Below are 16,293 nucleotides of genomic sequence, written 5' to 3' on the forward strand. Positions count from 1 at the left end.
AATTGTTTCATATTCAGACAAATCATCAGTCACACATCCATAGATAAACAGACAGTCAACATGTAACATATATCATTATGTTATAAACAAATCATGCACATGTATGAAACTGACACTATGCATGTGGTACCAATCATCACCAGTGGAAATCATCCACCGACCGATCTATCATCATCCAGATACGGCCTTACCAGCACAAATTCCACACAATGGGAATTCTGCCCCTCGCTGAATCCTCTCATCATATAGGATTCAGCCCATGTTTATGAATGCATGCAACATATATATAACATACTTTCATCATTACCATTCTATGAGTAGCATCATCTATACTCATTTCATCATCATCATCATCAACACTAAGCATGTTCATATATACATTGACATCATTCAATACAATCAATCATCAGTAAACCATAGCATCACATCACAAGGTTTACACAATCTCAAACAGTATACAAACAGGCCTACAAATTGAAAGTTACACATCATCGAACTTTCCAGTAAAATCACAAAACAGAAATTTGCACACATAGCGTCCATACGCGTATCATGTTGCCCATACGCATCCATACGCGTATCACCATGTCTCATACGCGTATCATACGCATTTCACCAGAACTCAAAATGGCCTAGAAACCAACCCATACGCGTATCAGCCTTGCCATACGCGTATCACCAGAGTAATTTTCCTCTTTCCAAATTCCCATACGCGTATGAGCATCCTCATACGCTCTCATACGCAAAACACCAGTACGTGGTATTTGGGACAGGGCAACTGCGTATCATACGCGTATAGCCCATTGGGAGTGTCCCCCATACGCGTATGACCTCATCCCATACGCGTATGGCACTGTTTCATACGCGAAACACCAGAAAATGCCTAGAACCTGCAGAATTCGTAACAGTCCAAAACCCATTCGTTTTTACTCATACCAGTCCACGATTTTGAGTCTAAAAACCAGAGAAAAGCACATCTAAACAGCATACGAATTCATCCATAACCATAGTATATGATTCCCTATCAATTCTATTCATCATACCCTAAATCTATCAGTTATTAGGGATTAACAGTTCAATTTTAATGATGAACACAGATGAATATTCAGAATATAGAATCAATGGATCAAATCATACTCCTAATCCATACTATCACCCATAATACGATAAAAGAGATTAAACGGAGAGTCTCCCCTTACCTCAGATAAAAGTCTTGGTTCTTGGTCTCTCCCTCTACAGTTCTCCTTCACGTTCCTTGTTCCCAATTTTGTTCTTTCACGTTCTTTCTTTCCCAATTCCCAATTCTGATTATTTTATGAAAAATAATATTAAATTAGTAAGGCTTTACTACACCACACCCCCCTCTTCTTACTAATTTCACACATGGCCCAAATGCCATTAACCATCATTTTCCTCTTATTTTCATAAAATCCATAATAATAATAATTATTAATCTAATATTCAAATTAAATTAAAAATTAAAATTATACGGGTGTTACACTTGAAGGGTCTCAAGGAGTAACATTACTGATGTGTCATCGTCTCGGGAGTACGGGGATAATGAGCAGGAACCCGAGGGGGAACGTGTTCATGCACAGGCTGCTCCTGATACGCAGGCTGCTCATAATATGTAGACTGCACTGTTAAATGCAGCAATGAGACATGCTGGCGAGAGGTCTGTCTAGGAGTACCCAAAAGGGTCATATGACACCTCCCTTTTGATATACTATGACACCCATGTTGCTCCACATGTTTGGGTAGGATAGGTATTTTTGTTTACACGTTAATACTAACGGCTAAGATTTATATGAATTTTTTTTAATGACTAACCTTGATATTAATTTTTATTTTTACAGGAAATGTCAACCCTAAAGTCCGTGACCATGTACGAAAAATATTTGATCTTGTTTAGCCCCAGGAGGATTGGTTTAAGGAGGCCATCCTTGGCTCCGAAATTTCTGAACGATGTTGTTTCGATTATGGGACTATCAACCACGACATGCAGGGGAATTTTATGAGAGATGGCACAAGGAAACCTCATTTTTCCATTTTCCTGTTGGGGAGATGAAGATCACACTTGATGACGTCACATGCCTGTTACACTTTCCTATTAGAGGGAGGTTACTTAACCACTTTCTGATCAGTCATAGCGATGTGATTGAATGGATGGTCGAATATCTAGAAGCTCTACCAGAATAAGCTTTTGACCAGTGTGCCTCAAATAATGGAGCTCATGCCAAGTTATCATTTATGGCGGCACTATATGAAGAGTACCTGAATATGGCGAAAGCATCCGCGAGCGAGGGCAATGATTTTTTTGTTTAATATCACCGAGCATGTGTTTTGCGATGTTACTTCATGTTCTTGGTTGACACGTCCATTTTTATGGACAAAAAGTGTAACCTACGTGGATGTTTCATAACTCTAGTACTTCTTTGATTTGGATTCAATTAGCGAGGGGAACTAAGGGGTGGGCTGTGTGACATACCTTTACCAAAAGCCAGTGGCGGAGCCAGCGCCCGGCCAGGTGGGGCAGCTGCCCAGGCTCCGCCCGAACATGCTTAACCATCATATGCTGGAGATATATCATTCTCGCTCGATGCCCCTTGAACGAGAAGGTTGTCGGCGGTTTCAAAAAGAAAGAGGAGTGATGTCGAATTCGCCGTTAATAAATTGACCACATGCTCCATTTTGGTACCAGGAGGGAGATGAAACTACGCACTTTGAAAAAATACTTAGTTGTTCTTCAATTTCACAATTCAATATATAGCCATCCTCCGTCAAATTATACCGTAAATAGACGCACACGGCGACTCTACTTTTTCTTTTGTTTCAGTTCAATTCTAGCTACAATATTGTTGTTGTGTTGTTATTTGTTGTTGTTGCAGGTTGTGGTTGACGAATTGATGGATAATTGGTGTCGTATTTGCCGTTTTGCGCTATGCCCACCAAGTGTTCGGTAAAAGTTCTGAACCGAGATTCTTCTTGCTTCATCTTGGTTTTGCTTTGCTGTATTTTTTATAATTGAACCTTGATTTGTGATAGCCACGAGCCGCCGTTCACCGAGGATCTACTGCGTTTGGATATACAGAATTTCTATTACACTCAGGAAGATATATTGTTTGAAGAAACCCAAAAGAAAGAAGGTTTGAGTTGGTATGTGCATAGGCCTCTTCTCAAGATAGTTAGTACACAACTAACTTGAAACTACATACTAATACACTTTTTTGCTCAAGATAGTTAGTGTCTTCATTCAGAATCTCTTTCTGAACTCTACAAATGTGTCAATCTTCAATGGTTTAGTCAATATGAATGTTAATTGTTCCTCTAATCTACACTACTCCAACTCAAACTCCTGTACTTAAATGGTCCCTAAGGAAATGAAACATAATTTTAATGTGTGTACTCTTTCCTTGAGCAACTAGCCCGATATCCGTGCATCCGCACAGCTAAATTTATTTGGCTAAATTTATTTAGTACGATATAATTAAATTTATTTAACTAAAATAAAATAGATATTTTGCTGATAGTAACTCGTAAAAAAAATAGAAAACTTGACATTTGAAAATAATTTTTTTAATAATTATAAATAATATTTTATTAATCATAAAATAATTATATTTTTAGTTGAATACATTTTTAAATTTTTGCCCGGGCTTTAGCATTTTTCTGGCTCCGCCACTGCCAAAAGCTGAATGGAGCTTCTAGCTAGAGGACAAGGCACTTAGCGGGCTCATGAACACTACTGACGGTACTTTTCATTCCAACTATTAATTTTAATTTGGTTTTAATATTTTGTTCTTATATAGATCTTATTCATTTTTAATGGATGGATCATTTCCCATTTCCACTGCATTCATAGTTTCTACTTTGATGAGGACTATCGTGAAGAGGGAATAATGTTATTTCGTCATTCTGGTTATATCTTGATCGCACCATTCACGATGACATCAAATGGATGCCTTACAGGGATCACTGGGAGATGGTCCCTTTCGACCCCATCTCATTATACTCAGGGTGGCTAGCATGAGGGAGTAATATTATGGTTAGGTATCTTCCTGAGCAATGCATGTGACAGTTTGGCTATGTCCAAACCATCCCTAAATCTCCCTTTCAGGCTACTCGTGACTCCATTGTGCGCCAGGATCTTGATGGCATCTCTTAGGATTAGGAGCATCATATGGTGCTAGAGGATTATCGGACGATGCTAGCATCAAGCAGTTGGCATTATGTGGAGGGATGGTTCTACTAAGTGTCACACTCGATCATGACACCAGACGCTCCTGGTTGTCCATCTAGGTTAACTCATTAGGAGATCTTGGAGAACCAGCAGATCCAGGATGATCATGACACTGATGTCTTGCTGATTTGTCAGTGTATACAATTGCTTGGGCAAGATGCTTTGGACTTGGGAGTGATTGAGAGAGGTGGTCCTGAAGTGGTGGCTATCGTAGAAAGGATGGGTAGGGAGGCATGGAGTGTTGTGGGATATATGAGGCAAATAAGGGGTGAGAATTAGGCATACGCGGTAGGCTATGCCCTTCTTTTTTATTTGCCGATGTATTAATTTTATATTCCGTACTTTCTGAACAACATTTTGTATTATTTTTTGTTATATTAGAACAATATTATCTACATACATTGTGTTTGTTTTACTATTTTCCGTTTGCGTGTTTATTAACGATTTAACCAAATTTCGAATCAAACCGATATTGATTATTTTCAAAAAAAAAAGTCAAAAACAATTATGTTTCTTCCAACCATTCTGTCCAGCCATGTTTTCGGATGCATATCTAAAACGTCTTTGGGTAATTTTGGAGATGCATATCCGAAACAATTTTTTTAAAATGATTTGTGGTTTATTCGGAGATGCATCTCCGAAGGGCAATTTGGGGTTATCAAAGGTGAGGCTCGTCTCATAAGGGTGCATCAAGAAATTGTCATAATTTTTTGTCCTACCTTACCATATTAATCTTGTTAATATAAAAATCCACTTCTCTATTTTAACGTAACATTTTAAATTTTGTGAAACTCATGTTTCTCATGCATTTTTATCAGATATTTTAAAAACTCTGACAAAAATGCATATGTTCAATCGGATATTTTGAAAAATTCGATAAAAATGCATATTTTATATTAAATATTTTTGAAAATCCGAAAAAAATGCATATTGTGTATCCAATATTTTGAAAGAATCAGTAAAAATGCATACAATGATGCTAGACATTTTGAAAAAAACTAGTAAAATGCATGCAATTATACTTGTGATTTTGAAAAATCTGGAAGTAAAAAATTTTGCTTAGGTTAATCAAGAATTTCAAAATGAACATAACTTAACACATTATAATTAACTTAACTTAACACGAAAAATTACATCACTTAACAATAATAAAAAAGAAAAATCGAAACACTACCAAATGATTATGGATGTTTCAACATCTTGATTATATCATTGACAGATTTAGAAATTGTCGCATCAAACTCGATCAGTTTCTTTGTTAACCTACAATGATATGTTCTCCACATAACCTTCCAATCTTCATCACTCTTCAGCTCAATATGATCTTATTTCACTCTTCCATCATTATCAATCCATGGTGCAAGAAACTCGATTTTACTCGCCTTTTTGTTCTCGATGTCGAGCAACAGATTATTTAATTTGGAACTCATAAGAGTGAGACATGTGGTGTCCTCTAGGAGTCCAAAATCAACTAAAGGTTTCACCCCATTAAAGCACACACATACTCCCATTTAAGATGTTCTTTTTAACAACACATGATCCCTATTTATACATGTTTGGATTTATTATGGACCACATACAAGTGTCGGTGCAACCACACTCGTACAAACTATTGGTAAAGTCTCAACCATTGAAATTACACCACTGGATTTTTTGCAGTTTTTCTAAAAATGCAGGAAGTTTTTGAAAAATGTGGTGATTTTACACTACTGTATTTTTCAAGGTTTTGCAAAAAAACTAGTAAAATATGGTGTTTAAAAAAAAAATAGATATAGATGCATATCGCACTTTCAGTATACACTACTCGATTTTTTAATTTGTAGGATATTTCATTTATTCTACCAGATTTTTTATACGCATTTTTCCCTAAAATTTTGTCATGGGTAGTATGGGTATTATTAAAAATTGAGGGGGCGCCAGGTTAAATTTGGAGGGCGGCAGAAAAAACTCTCCTCCACTTAGACCCCATACCTCTATAAATTTTATGAATTGTCAAAAATATCCTTTTTGTTTAGGAGAAAATATAAATAAATAAAAAATTAATCATTTGCATTTGAAATTCTAATAAATTTGCCTTTCGTGGGAATCTTCCTTTGCAATAAGGCTCTGCATTTCTTTGATAATATCATATTTTCATCTCACATGGTCCACTTCTTAGAAATTATGCTCGTGAAATTTGTGTAGGTTGGTATTTGGAGAACAAGAAGTTAATTTGAAGTTTCTTGAACATCTCAAGAAATTTCTCAAAGCTTTTCTCATTTTTTAATTTCTGAGGACACTACAAGAAAAGCATCCCCCAGTGAAATGATTTTGTGACGTGATAAACACGTGGCAAAAAAAAGGCTGTTGTAACATGATTATCACGTCGCTATCTATTTATAATAAAAAAAATAGAAGTCAGGTATTCATGTGGGGGAAGGGTGGAAATTTTTTCAAAAAAATGTTGTGGCATGGAAAACACATCGCAGCATATTATATTTAAAAAAAATATAGAACTCGGTTTCATATGGGGGGAACTTTGGATTTTTTTAAACAAAAAATTCATTTGCGGCATGTATATCACATAACAAAACACATTTCAAAATTCAAAAACTGAGAGGGAAAGTTTGACTGCAAGAATTGATAGGCGTGCATGGTTGACTGGCAACTTTATTTAGAGACGTGTATTTCACGTCGCAACAAAGATGACTGTTCTGAATGTGCAGATATTTCGACGTGGAATTCACGTCGCAACGCAACCGATCTATTTTTATTTGCGACGTGATTAACATAACGCTGATGTCCTTATTTAAAGCCCAAAGCTTCCTCTTTCACGCTTCAGTTCATTTTATCTTACAATTTTCTTCTCTCTCTTCTTGTTTCCAGCAAGTTTCTCTTCTCTATTCTTCTTCCAATTTCAACCTTATTCATCTTCAAATAATTCTTCCGATTTCTCTTAAAGGTATGTTAAATTCATCCAATTCTTCAAATATCTTTAACATTTTACTTTAGTTTTTTCGTTTTTATATGTTAAATTTTAGGGTTAAATATGTTTGTGATCCCTATAAATAACCCTAAATCTAGTTTTAGTCCCTATAAAATTTTTGTTTAAAGAATGGTCCTCATAAAGTTTTCTATCTCCAATTTTGGTCTCTGCCGTCAACTTTCATTAACGGAAGCTGACGTGGCACGCCTCGTGGAAGATAACTTGGCAAACATTTTAAAACGCAATAGATTGAGGGGGCTTTAAACATCCTCTAAATAAACCCATAAACAAAGTAAAGGATACTACTTGATGCAAATTAATAAACATTTCAGTAAAAAACATAACACAAATTGGGATATGACTACTTAGTCACTGATTTATTGCATTAAGATAAACTCCAAGATTCAAGAAATTATCAAAATTATGTGATAAGAATGCCGTTGAATCTCACGTATGGCTTTTAGTCCATTATTCACAACATCCATGTTTTGTCCTAGCAGCTTCATTTGTCGTTGCTTCTAAGTTCATTTCTCTACCAGCTTCCTTACATTAACTAGAGCTTGTGATACCGTTTGCTAACATGGCATTTGCCTTATCATTATCATGGTTCTGTTTGTTTCCATTAACTAAACATCCATGCTTTGTGTCTTGAACTTTTACTTGATGAACTTGTTGATTCAGAAATACCTGAAGCATTAACAATAACCGAAGATGCATCCTCAATTGAAGTTCCATTTGAAATGATGTTAAAAATATTTTGATAATATATATTGTTAGTTAATACCAAATTCACTTTAAATAAATGTTTAAGATAAAAACATTTCACGTGTTAGGATGATGGAACTGATCATGTGCGTGTGGTTAGAGCTCGTGATGCCACTGGTTTTGTATTACATGTTGAAAACTCAACATTTGAAAAATTAGGGAAGAGACTTGTATGTGAAACCTTGGAGAATGGCCATCCTAAAAAGGTGGGATTGTTAGGTTCATTCTCTTTTACTCACCTCTCCTTACAAACATTAAAAAAAATTAAAGAATTGTATAAGGTCTACTTATTTTGTCATGAAATCATTATTTCACAGACTCTTGGATTCAATAGGATTGAAGGGGTACTTCAAGTTGGAACTTTATTGAATATTGTTGGCAAGGTAATCCAATTAGTTTCAGAATATAGTTATTTTATTCTCTATATATTACATAACTCATTATAATTAATATTTTTAGTGTTGCAAAATAGTTTACTAACGATGCAAGAGATGACAAGTTTCTTGCTAGAACAATAACTTTGTTGTGCATGTGTTATGTGTTGATGTGATTTATATCCATGGTGTAGATTTGTGATAGAAAAAGCTTCTTGTAGATTCAATTTTCGATATGCTTAAGTACAATGAAATTCACATTACATTATGCCTTATTTAAGCATATGAAATAATATAAGTTTTGGTTTTATAAAAAGGACTGGAATTTCTATTTTTCTTAGATGTCTTGCTTCCTGTTTTATACATTTAATCAACTTTGATTTATATTAATCATTTATTTACTCAATCCATTGTTGTCTTACATTTAATGCCTTATTAATTCAATTTTGGGTTTATATAGAGGAGGTTTAAAACCCCCACAATCTAAAATGTTTGTCAAGTTGTCTTCCACGTGGCGTGTGTAACACCCTTTTCTAATACCCCAAATCTTAACATATAATCAGAGTAAATAGTCATGCATATAAACAAAGTGCGTCACATCGATGTTTTCAAAAACTAAACGCTTTCAAAAACCAACATCATTTATCATTAAATATACAATTACACCTGGTCATCATGGTAACACCTTTCACTTGTCATAATTCATCAAGAATATGCATTCACAGCGAAAATAATAAATACTTATGTATTTCATAAATGATCATGTCCCATACCATGATCATATCTCAAATATATTCATCAGGATAATCAACATAAAAAAATCCAGAATATTTGGCACTAAGGCCACTCATCAACAAGTAACAACATACATGTTCATAAAATAGCATCATAATACATAACCAAATAAAACATGAGTTCAATACTTCTAAATCCCAACCCAATGTTACATGACCTGAGCATTGACTCACTACCTAAACACCAAAACAAACTTGGACGCTCTCTGAATAACCTCGCACAATCTACTAAGCGTCGAAACCTGCACGTTACCAACAAGTGGTAACATTCAAACATAAGGGTAAGAATTCAAATCATTATGAAGAAAGTATATATAAGCACAATGATTTAATTAACAATCATATGAACTCAACACACCTTGCATAATCATGTAAATAGTATTATCCAATATTTTTCACATGTTCAAGTATACAACATAGCACAATGGTATATATTTCAAAAGGGTTCCATACTATTATTCCAAATATGTACATAAACCATTATTATCACATATTCACATTTAACACCGGATCATGTATCCAAACATCATCAATTCAATTATCATGTTTCAAACACACATAAACAATCACACTATTGCATATATTCAAACATCACATAACACCAATGTGACTCAATGCAAGACATGTGACTCTATGCATGTGGTGCCGAATGTGAACCCAACGTTTCACCGCTTTCCGATTCAATACCTAGAATCCAAGCCACGCTTCCGATCCAAACAAGAACAAAGCCCACAAAACGTAAACATATAACTTGCCGCTTCTATTTCAAAGCAACCACCTCTATTTCAAGGCAACCCACCTCTATTTCAAGGTAACCCATCCTATGAATGTATTTACAACTATCATCAACACATATGCAATTAAGATCATCTCTACCATCTTAATATTCCGCATATCACAATAATTTAACTCTATGAATTATCCATCAATTGTACATATACACATTCATAACAAATATACTATTCACATATATAGGCCAATTATCAAATACGAACACAATTTCAATTAACACTAGTATCATACTATCTCATGTTAATTCACATTTGCCAAAATATATATATATATATATATATATATATATATATATATATATATATATATATATATATATATATATATATATATATATATATATATATATATATGAATACACACTTTCACAATAAATCAACTAATCACTAGGATTCATGGCAAACGGCTACCCACATAAAACAATTCACAATTTATCATTTCTATCCCAAAATCAACATTTAATTATAAAGGATATTCAAATCAAACACAATTTCGATCGATTTGTAAAATATCACAATTTCAACAAAATAACACCTCTATGTTAATCTACTAATTAAACTTAGCTACCACATAAATTTTCATCAAATTTCGGACAACTAACTATACCGATTATTCGGCTATTTTGATCAAACGGGACTGTTTTAAATTTTCATTTCACAATTGTTTCATTTCCATTATAGTATTTATTATATATGTGTTCCTTAATTAATATTATAAGACATGGGAACAGAACATCATGGCATAGTTGGAACCAAAAATAGTAAGTCTTAAGTGGTTCTATTCTATTATTCTATATATATATATATATATATATATATATATATATATATATATATATATATATATATATATATATATATATCATACAATATAATAAAGCAAAAGGAGTATTTTGGCAAGTTTGCCATTTGTCACATTATTAGAGTGTTTTCTATTTTTAAAAATACTATTAATAGAAATATTACTATATTTATCTGTATATTTATTTTTATATTTAATTAATTATTTTATTAATTTGTTTACACAAACAATTAAATTTAGGCACGGCTAATCAATGTATATTTGATTTTCAAGATATTTGATTCATTTTCCTTAAAAGAATAGACCGCTGCAACTCTACCATTAAATTTAATAGGTTTCCAATAAAACTTTCTACATTCCAAAGAAATAAATAAAAATGCATTGATTTGAACCGTTTCCTTTTTTTCAATATAGCTTTTTCGCTTTCTTAATTTTCTATGCAAATTACAATGGAACCATAGCTGATTTCAATAAACGCTAAGAGAGAACAACTTTTTGAGAAAGTCCTAATCGCATTTCAAAGAGAGAAAACTCACCAGCCATGGCAGTCGCTTCTCGCATCGCATCCAAATACAAATTGGTTCGTCGTGATTTCTTCTCTTTCTTCCAGATACTAATTCTCGCTATGGATTGCATTTATGTTTCATATTCTAATTTCTAATTTCTGATTTTGCTGTTGTAAGACAGAAGAAGGAAAATAGACCAACTCAAGTTCATAAACTTTTAAGGTTTTTGAACAACATAGATAAAGCTTGATTCTTGATTCTTTATGCGTTTTTTCATATTTACTGTATTGTACATCATGTTTACAATATGATTTTATTATTTGTCACTGATGTTGATAGAGAAATGGAATCAAAGAGAAGAGGATAGGATCTGAGCATCCTGAGTTTTTTCCTAAAAATCGTGAGTTGGGTCGTCTCTCTTTCTCTTTGTTTCAGATTTGCTGAAGGATTATGCTCGAGGTGGAATTCTTGCTGCTGTTGCATCACTCTTTGTCGGTTTGTTTTCTTTTTGTTTGCTATGATTTGATTTTGTTTTAGTTCATGTTTCGTGTTTGCTATGATTTGATTTTGCATCACTCTTTGTTGGTGTTTTTGGTGATAGAGTACTTATTTCACTTTTCTTTGTAACAATGAAGTGTTGTGTTAAACTAAATTTTCAATATAAGTTTAAGTTATTAAACTCTTTAATTTTGTGGATAGATTGTTTGGTGGAGCTAAATGCATTTAGTTGTTGGGGCTAAATGTAGCCATTTATTGGGATTTGTTTTTGTTGGAGTGATAACTTAATTTCATGTTATCAAAGGTAGGAACAAGCAGAAATAAAGCAAACTGTGAAAAAAGAGGAGTACTTGGCCACTTTAAGAAGGTAAAAGTAGAGTTTAATCTTGGGACAAATAGCAATTCAAAAAAAGCAAGATGAATTTTTTGCTTTCATCAATTTTAAATTTATTAATAATGTTGTTCTTCTTCTTCTTCGTCATTTCTGTAGCATTTTCATCTGGAAGAAATATATTGCAATATCGGCATCGAAGCAGACTCTCCTTACTCATCAAACAGTCGTTTGGGATACTCAGTTCAGAAGGTTAGATTTTTCACATTTTCTTATGTCAATAGATTCATTAACCATTCTGAAATCGTCTTTTGATTCTTCTAATGATAACTATCCCTCATCGCTACCGATTTTGAAAATGTTTTAAGTCGGTAACCGTATTTGATTTTCACATGTTAATCTTTCTGAAATTATTATATCCTTCTATTCATCAACTCAGTTATTTCCTTACTACATTTAACTTTAGAAAGAGGAAATCATGAATGGCTAAATCTTACACGTGTAGCAGCAGAAACTTTTTATGTCAGGCTTATCAAATTCGTATTGTATAACAATAGTACGTTGTTGCAGAACTCAAAAGTATGTTGCTACTTAATTATGCCACCAAAATTTGCAATTTGTACACTAGATAAGCCAATTGCACAAGCTTGCTTGGCATTTGTTGCATTTTAAATGATGTATAATCTAGGCAACTTAGTCATCTTTTAACACATGATACAATTATCTCAATAGATAAATATGTTATGAAACAACTTTCAAACTATGCATTGAATATTGTGATTGTAGGTAAAGGTCTTCTTGATGTTAGCATGGATTTGAATCATTTCAAAGGTGCTTTTGATTGGGTGGAAGCAATAGGTCCTGTCGTATAATACCTAATGATGGAGCTGATAGGCTAATACGAATTTCTATTATACAATAATATTTTTACTCATGATACTGAGAATCATACAATATAATAAAGCAAAAGGAGTATTTTGGCAAGTTTGCCATTTGTCACATTATTAGAGTGTTTTCTATTTTTAAAAATACTATTAATAGAAATATTACTATATTTATCTGTATATTTATTTTTATATTTAATTAATTATTTTATTAATTTGTTTACACAAACAATTAAATTTAGGCACGGCTAATCAATGTATATTTGATTTTCAAGATATTTGATTCATTTTCCTTAAAAGAATAGACCGCTGCAACTCTACCATTAAATTTAATAGGTTTCCAATAAAACTTTCTACATTCCAAAGAAATAAATAAAAATGCATTGATTTGAACAGTTTCCTTTTTTTCAATATAGCTTTTTCGCTTTCTTAATTTTCTATGCAAATTACAATGGAACCATAGCTGATTTCAATAAACGCTAAGAGAGAACAACTTTTTGAGAAAGTCCTAATCGCATTTCAAAGAGAGAAAACTCACCAGCCATGGCAGTCGCTTCTCGCATCGCATCCAAATACAAATTGGTTCGTCGTGATTTCTTCTCTTTCTTCCAGATACTAATTCTCGCTATGGATTGCATTTATGTTTCATATTCTAATTTCTAATTTCTGATTTTGCTGTTGTAAGACAGAAGAAGGAAAATAGACCAACTCAAGTTCATAAACTTTTAAGGTTTTTGAACAACATAGATAAAGCTTGATTCTTGATTCTTTATGCGTTTTTTCATATTTACTGTATTGTACATCATGTTTACAATATGATTTTATTATTTGTCACTGATGTTGATAGAGAAATGGAATCAAAGAGAAGAGGATAGGATCTGAGCATCCTGAGTTTTTTCCTAAAAATCGTGAGTTGGGTCGTCTCTCTTTCTCTTTGTTTCAGATTTGCTGAAGGATTATGCTCGAGGTGGAATTCTTGCTGCTGTTGCATCACTCTTTGTCGGTTTGTTTTCTTTTTGTTTGCTATGATTTGATTTTGTTTTAGTTCATGTTTCGTGTTTGCTATGATTTGATTTTGCATCACTCTTTGTTGGTGTTTTTGGTGATAGAGTACTTATTTCACTTTTCTTTGTAACAATGAAGTGTTGTGTTAAACTAAATTTTCAATATAAGTTTAAGTTATTAAACTCTTTAATTTTGTGGATAGATTGTTTGGTGGAGCTAAATGCATTTAGTTGTTGGGGCTAAATGTAGCCATTTATTGGGATTTGTTTTTGTTGGAGTGATAACTTAATTTCATGTTATCAAAGGTAGGAACAAGCAGAAATAAAGCAAACTGTGAAAAAAGAGGAGTACTTGGCCACTTTAAGAAGGTAAAAGTAGAGTTTAATCTTGGGACAAATAGCAATTCAAAAAAAGCAAGATGAATTTTTTGCTTTCATCAATTTTAAATTTATTAATAATGTTGTTCTTCTTCTTCTTCGTCATTTCTGTAGCATTTTCATCTGGAAGAAATATATTGCAATATCGGCATCGAAGCAGACTCTCCTTACTCATCAAACAGTCGTTTGGGATACTCAGTTCAGAAGGTTAGATTTTTCACATTTTCTTATGTCAATAGATTCATTAACCATTCTGAAATCGTCTTTTGATTCTTCTAATGATAACTATCCCTCATCGCTACCGATTTTGAAAATGTTTTAAGTCGGTAACCGTATTTGATTTTCACATGTTAATCTTTCTGAAATTATTATATCCTTCTATTCATCAACTCAGTTATTTCCTTACTACATTTAACTTTAGAAAGAGGAAATCATGAATGGCTAAATCTTACACGTGTAGCAGCAGAAACTTTTTATGTCAGGCTTATCAAATTCGTATTGTATAACAATAGTACGTTGTTGCAGAACTCAAAAGTATGTTGCTACTTAATTATGCCACCAAAATTTGCAATTTGTACACTAGATAAGCCAATTGCACAAGCTTGCTTGGCATTTGTTGCATTTTAAATGATGTATAATCTAGGCAACTTAGTCATCTTTTAACACATGATACAATTATCTCAATAGATAAATATGTTATGAAACAACTTTCAAACTATGCATTGAATATTGTGATTGTAGGTAAAGGTCTTCTTGATGTTAGCATGGATTTGAATCATTTCAAAGGTGCTTTTGATTGGGTGGAAGCAATAGGTCCTGTCGTATAATACCTAATGATGGAGCTGATAGGCTAATACGAATTTCTATTATACAATAATATTTTTACTCATGATACTGAGAATTAAAAAAAGTTTGTTGCAGACCCGTGAAGAAACCGTAAAGAAGTTGACGGCTAATCCTTTCATAAACTATGAACCATGGTGTCATTACGTGTATTGTAAATCATATATTAGGTAGTCCAATGCTTTTTGTGACGTGATAAAAGTGAGAGTGTATAATAAGTTGTATTAAAGTTTATAATTATTCTATAACAAGAAATCTTTAATTCATTTTTATACATGTCAATTTTTTTAACACTAGATATTCAAATTGTCATGACAGGCAACACTTAGAACTGATTAACTTTGCAATTTATCTTCTGATATAGGAAAAATCTTCAAATATTGGTGATAGAATTATTATTATTATTATTATTATTATTATTATTATTATTATTATTTATCAAATGTGATAGAATTGTTTGATATAGGTTGATGCTTATGATTTTGAGATACTGACATTTAGTGTCTATGTATTCAATGAAATTGATGATTTGATAAATGAAAATAAAAAGAGAATTTAACAATATTATACGAATAAATCAATAGCCTTTACCATAATTTCTAAAATTCAATAGCATTGAGAATCCCCAATTTTAAATGTGTTGAATTGCTATTTAATTATTTTTTTGTTTCATTGTTAATTATGATTTGTTTGAAACTTTTGATTTTGATGATTTAAATTTGTATTTTGAATCATGCTCACTATGTTAATGTGCGTGCAAAAATGGACGGATAGACATAATAGAATGTGAGAACCCATAAAAATAGTTAATAATGATATATAATAACTACATTACCTCGATTTCTATTGATTTTTTTATTTTTAATTAAGAATATATTTTTTCTGAGTTAAAGTTGTAATCAATAATAATAATAATTAATTACCTTTATTATCATTTCAATTGATTGGCCTATACAAATTTATCATAACCTAAACAAAGGTTAATTATTTGATTTTTCTATTATTTAATTTATTTTTTATTATTTTAATTTTATAATCTTATTTTAGTTTTCCAAACTTTATACGATTGTTATAGATGTCTCTATTTGTAAAACAAAAAATTATAAAAATTCAAATTT

The 16,293-nt window shown here is 32.3% G+C and overlaps 2 long non-coding RNA genes across 3 annotated transcripts; both read left to right on the top strand.

The window, feature by feature from the left end:
* Positions 1–11,129: 11,129 nt before the first annotated feature.
* Positions 11,130–12,943, top strand: LOC131623555 (uncharacterized). The gene is made up of 5 exons (XR_009290256.1): positions 11,130–11,311; positions 11,415–11,459; positions 11,577–11,732; positions 12,226–12,318; positions 12,853–12,943. It is a non-coding gene; the product is annotated as an uncharacterized LOC131623555 (long non-coding RNA).
* Positions 12,944–13,443: 500 nt separating this feature from the next.
* Positions 13,444–15,380, top strand: LOC131623558 (uncharacterized). Of its 2 annotated transcripts, XR_009290257.1 has the most exons (5): positions 13,444–13,532; positions 13,636–13,680; positions 13,798–13,953; positions 14,447–14,539; positions 15,074–15,380. It is a non-coding gene; the product is annotated as an uncharacterized LOC131623558 (long non-coding RNA). The 2 variants fall into 2 exon arrangements; XR_009290260.1 differs by lacking the exons at positions 13,444–13,532; positions 13,636–13,680; positions 13,798–13,953 and adding an exon at positions 14,129–14,323.
* The last annotated feature ends 913 nt before the right edge of the window (positions 15,381–16,293 follow it).

Source organism: Vicia villosa, linkage group LG1 (assembly GCF_029867415.1).
Source record: "Vicia villosa cultivar HV-30 ecotype Madison, WI linkage group LG1, Vvil1.0, whole genome shotgun sequence".
Classification (NCBI taxonomy): Eukaryota; Viridiplantae; Streptophyta; class Magnoliopsida; order Fabales; family Fabaceae; genus Vicia; species Vicia villosa.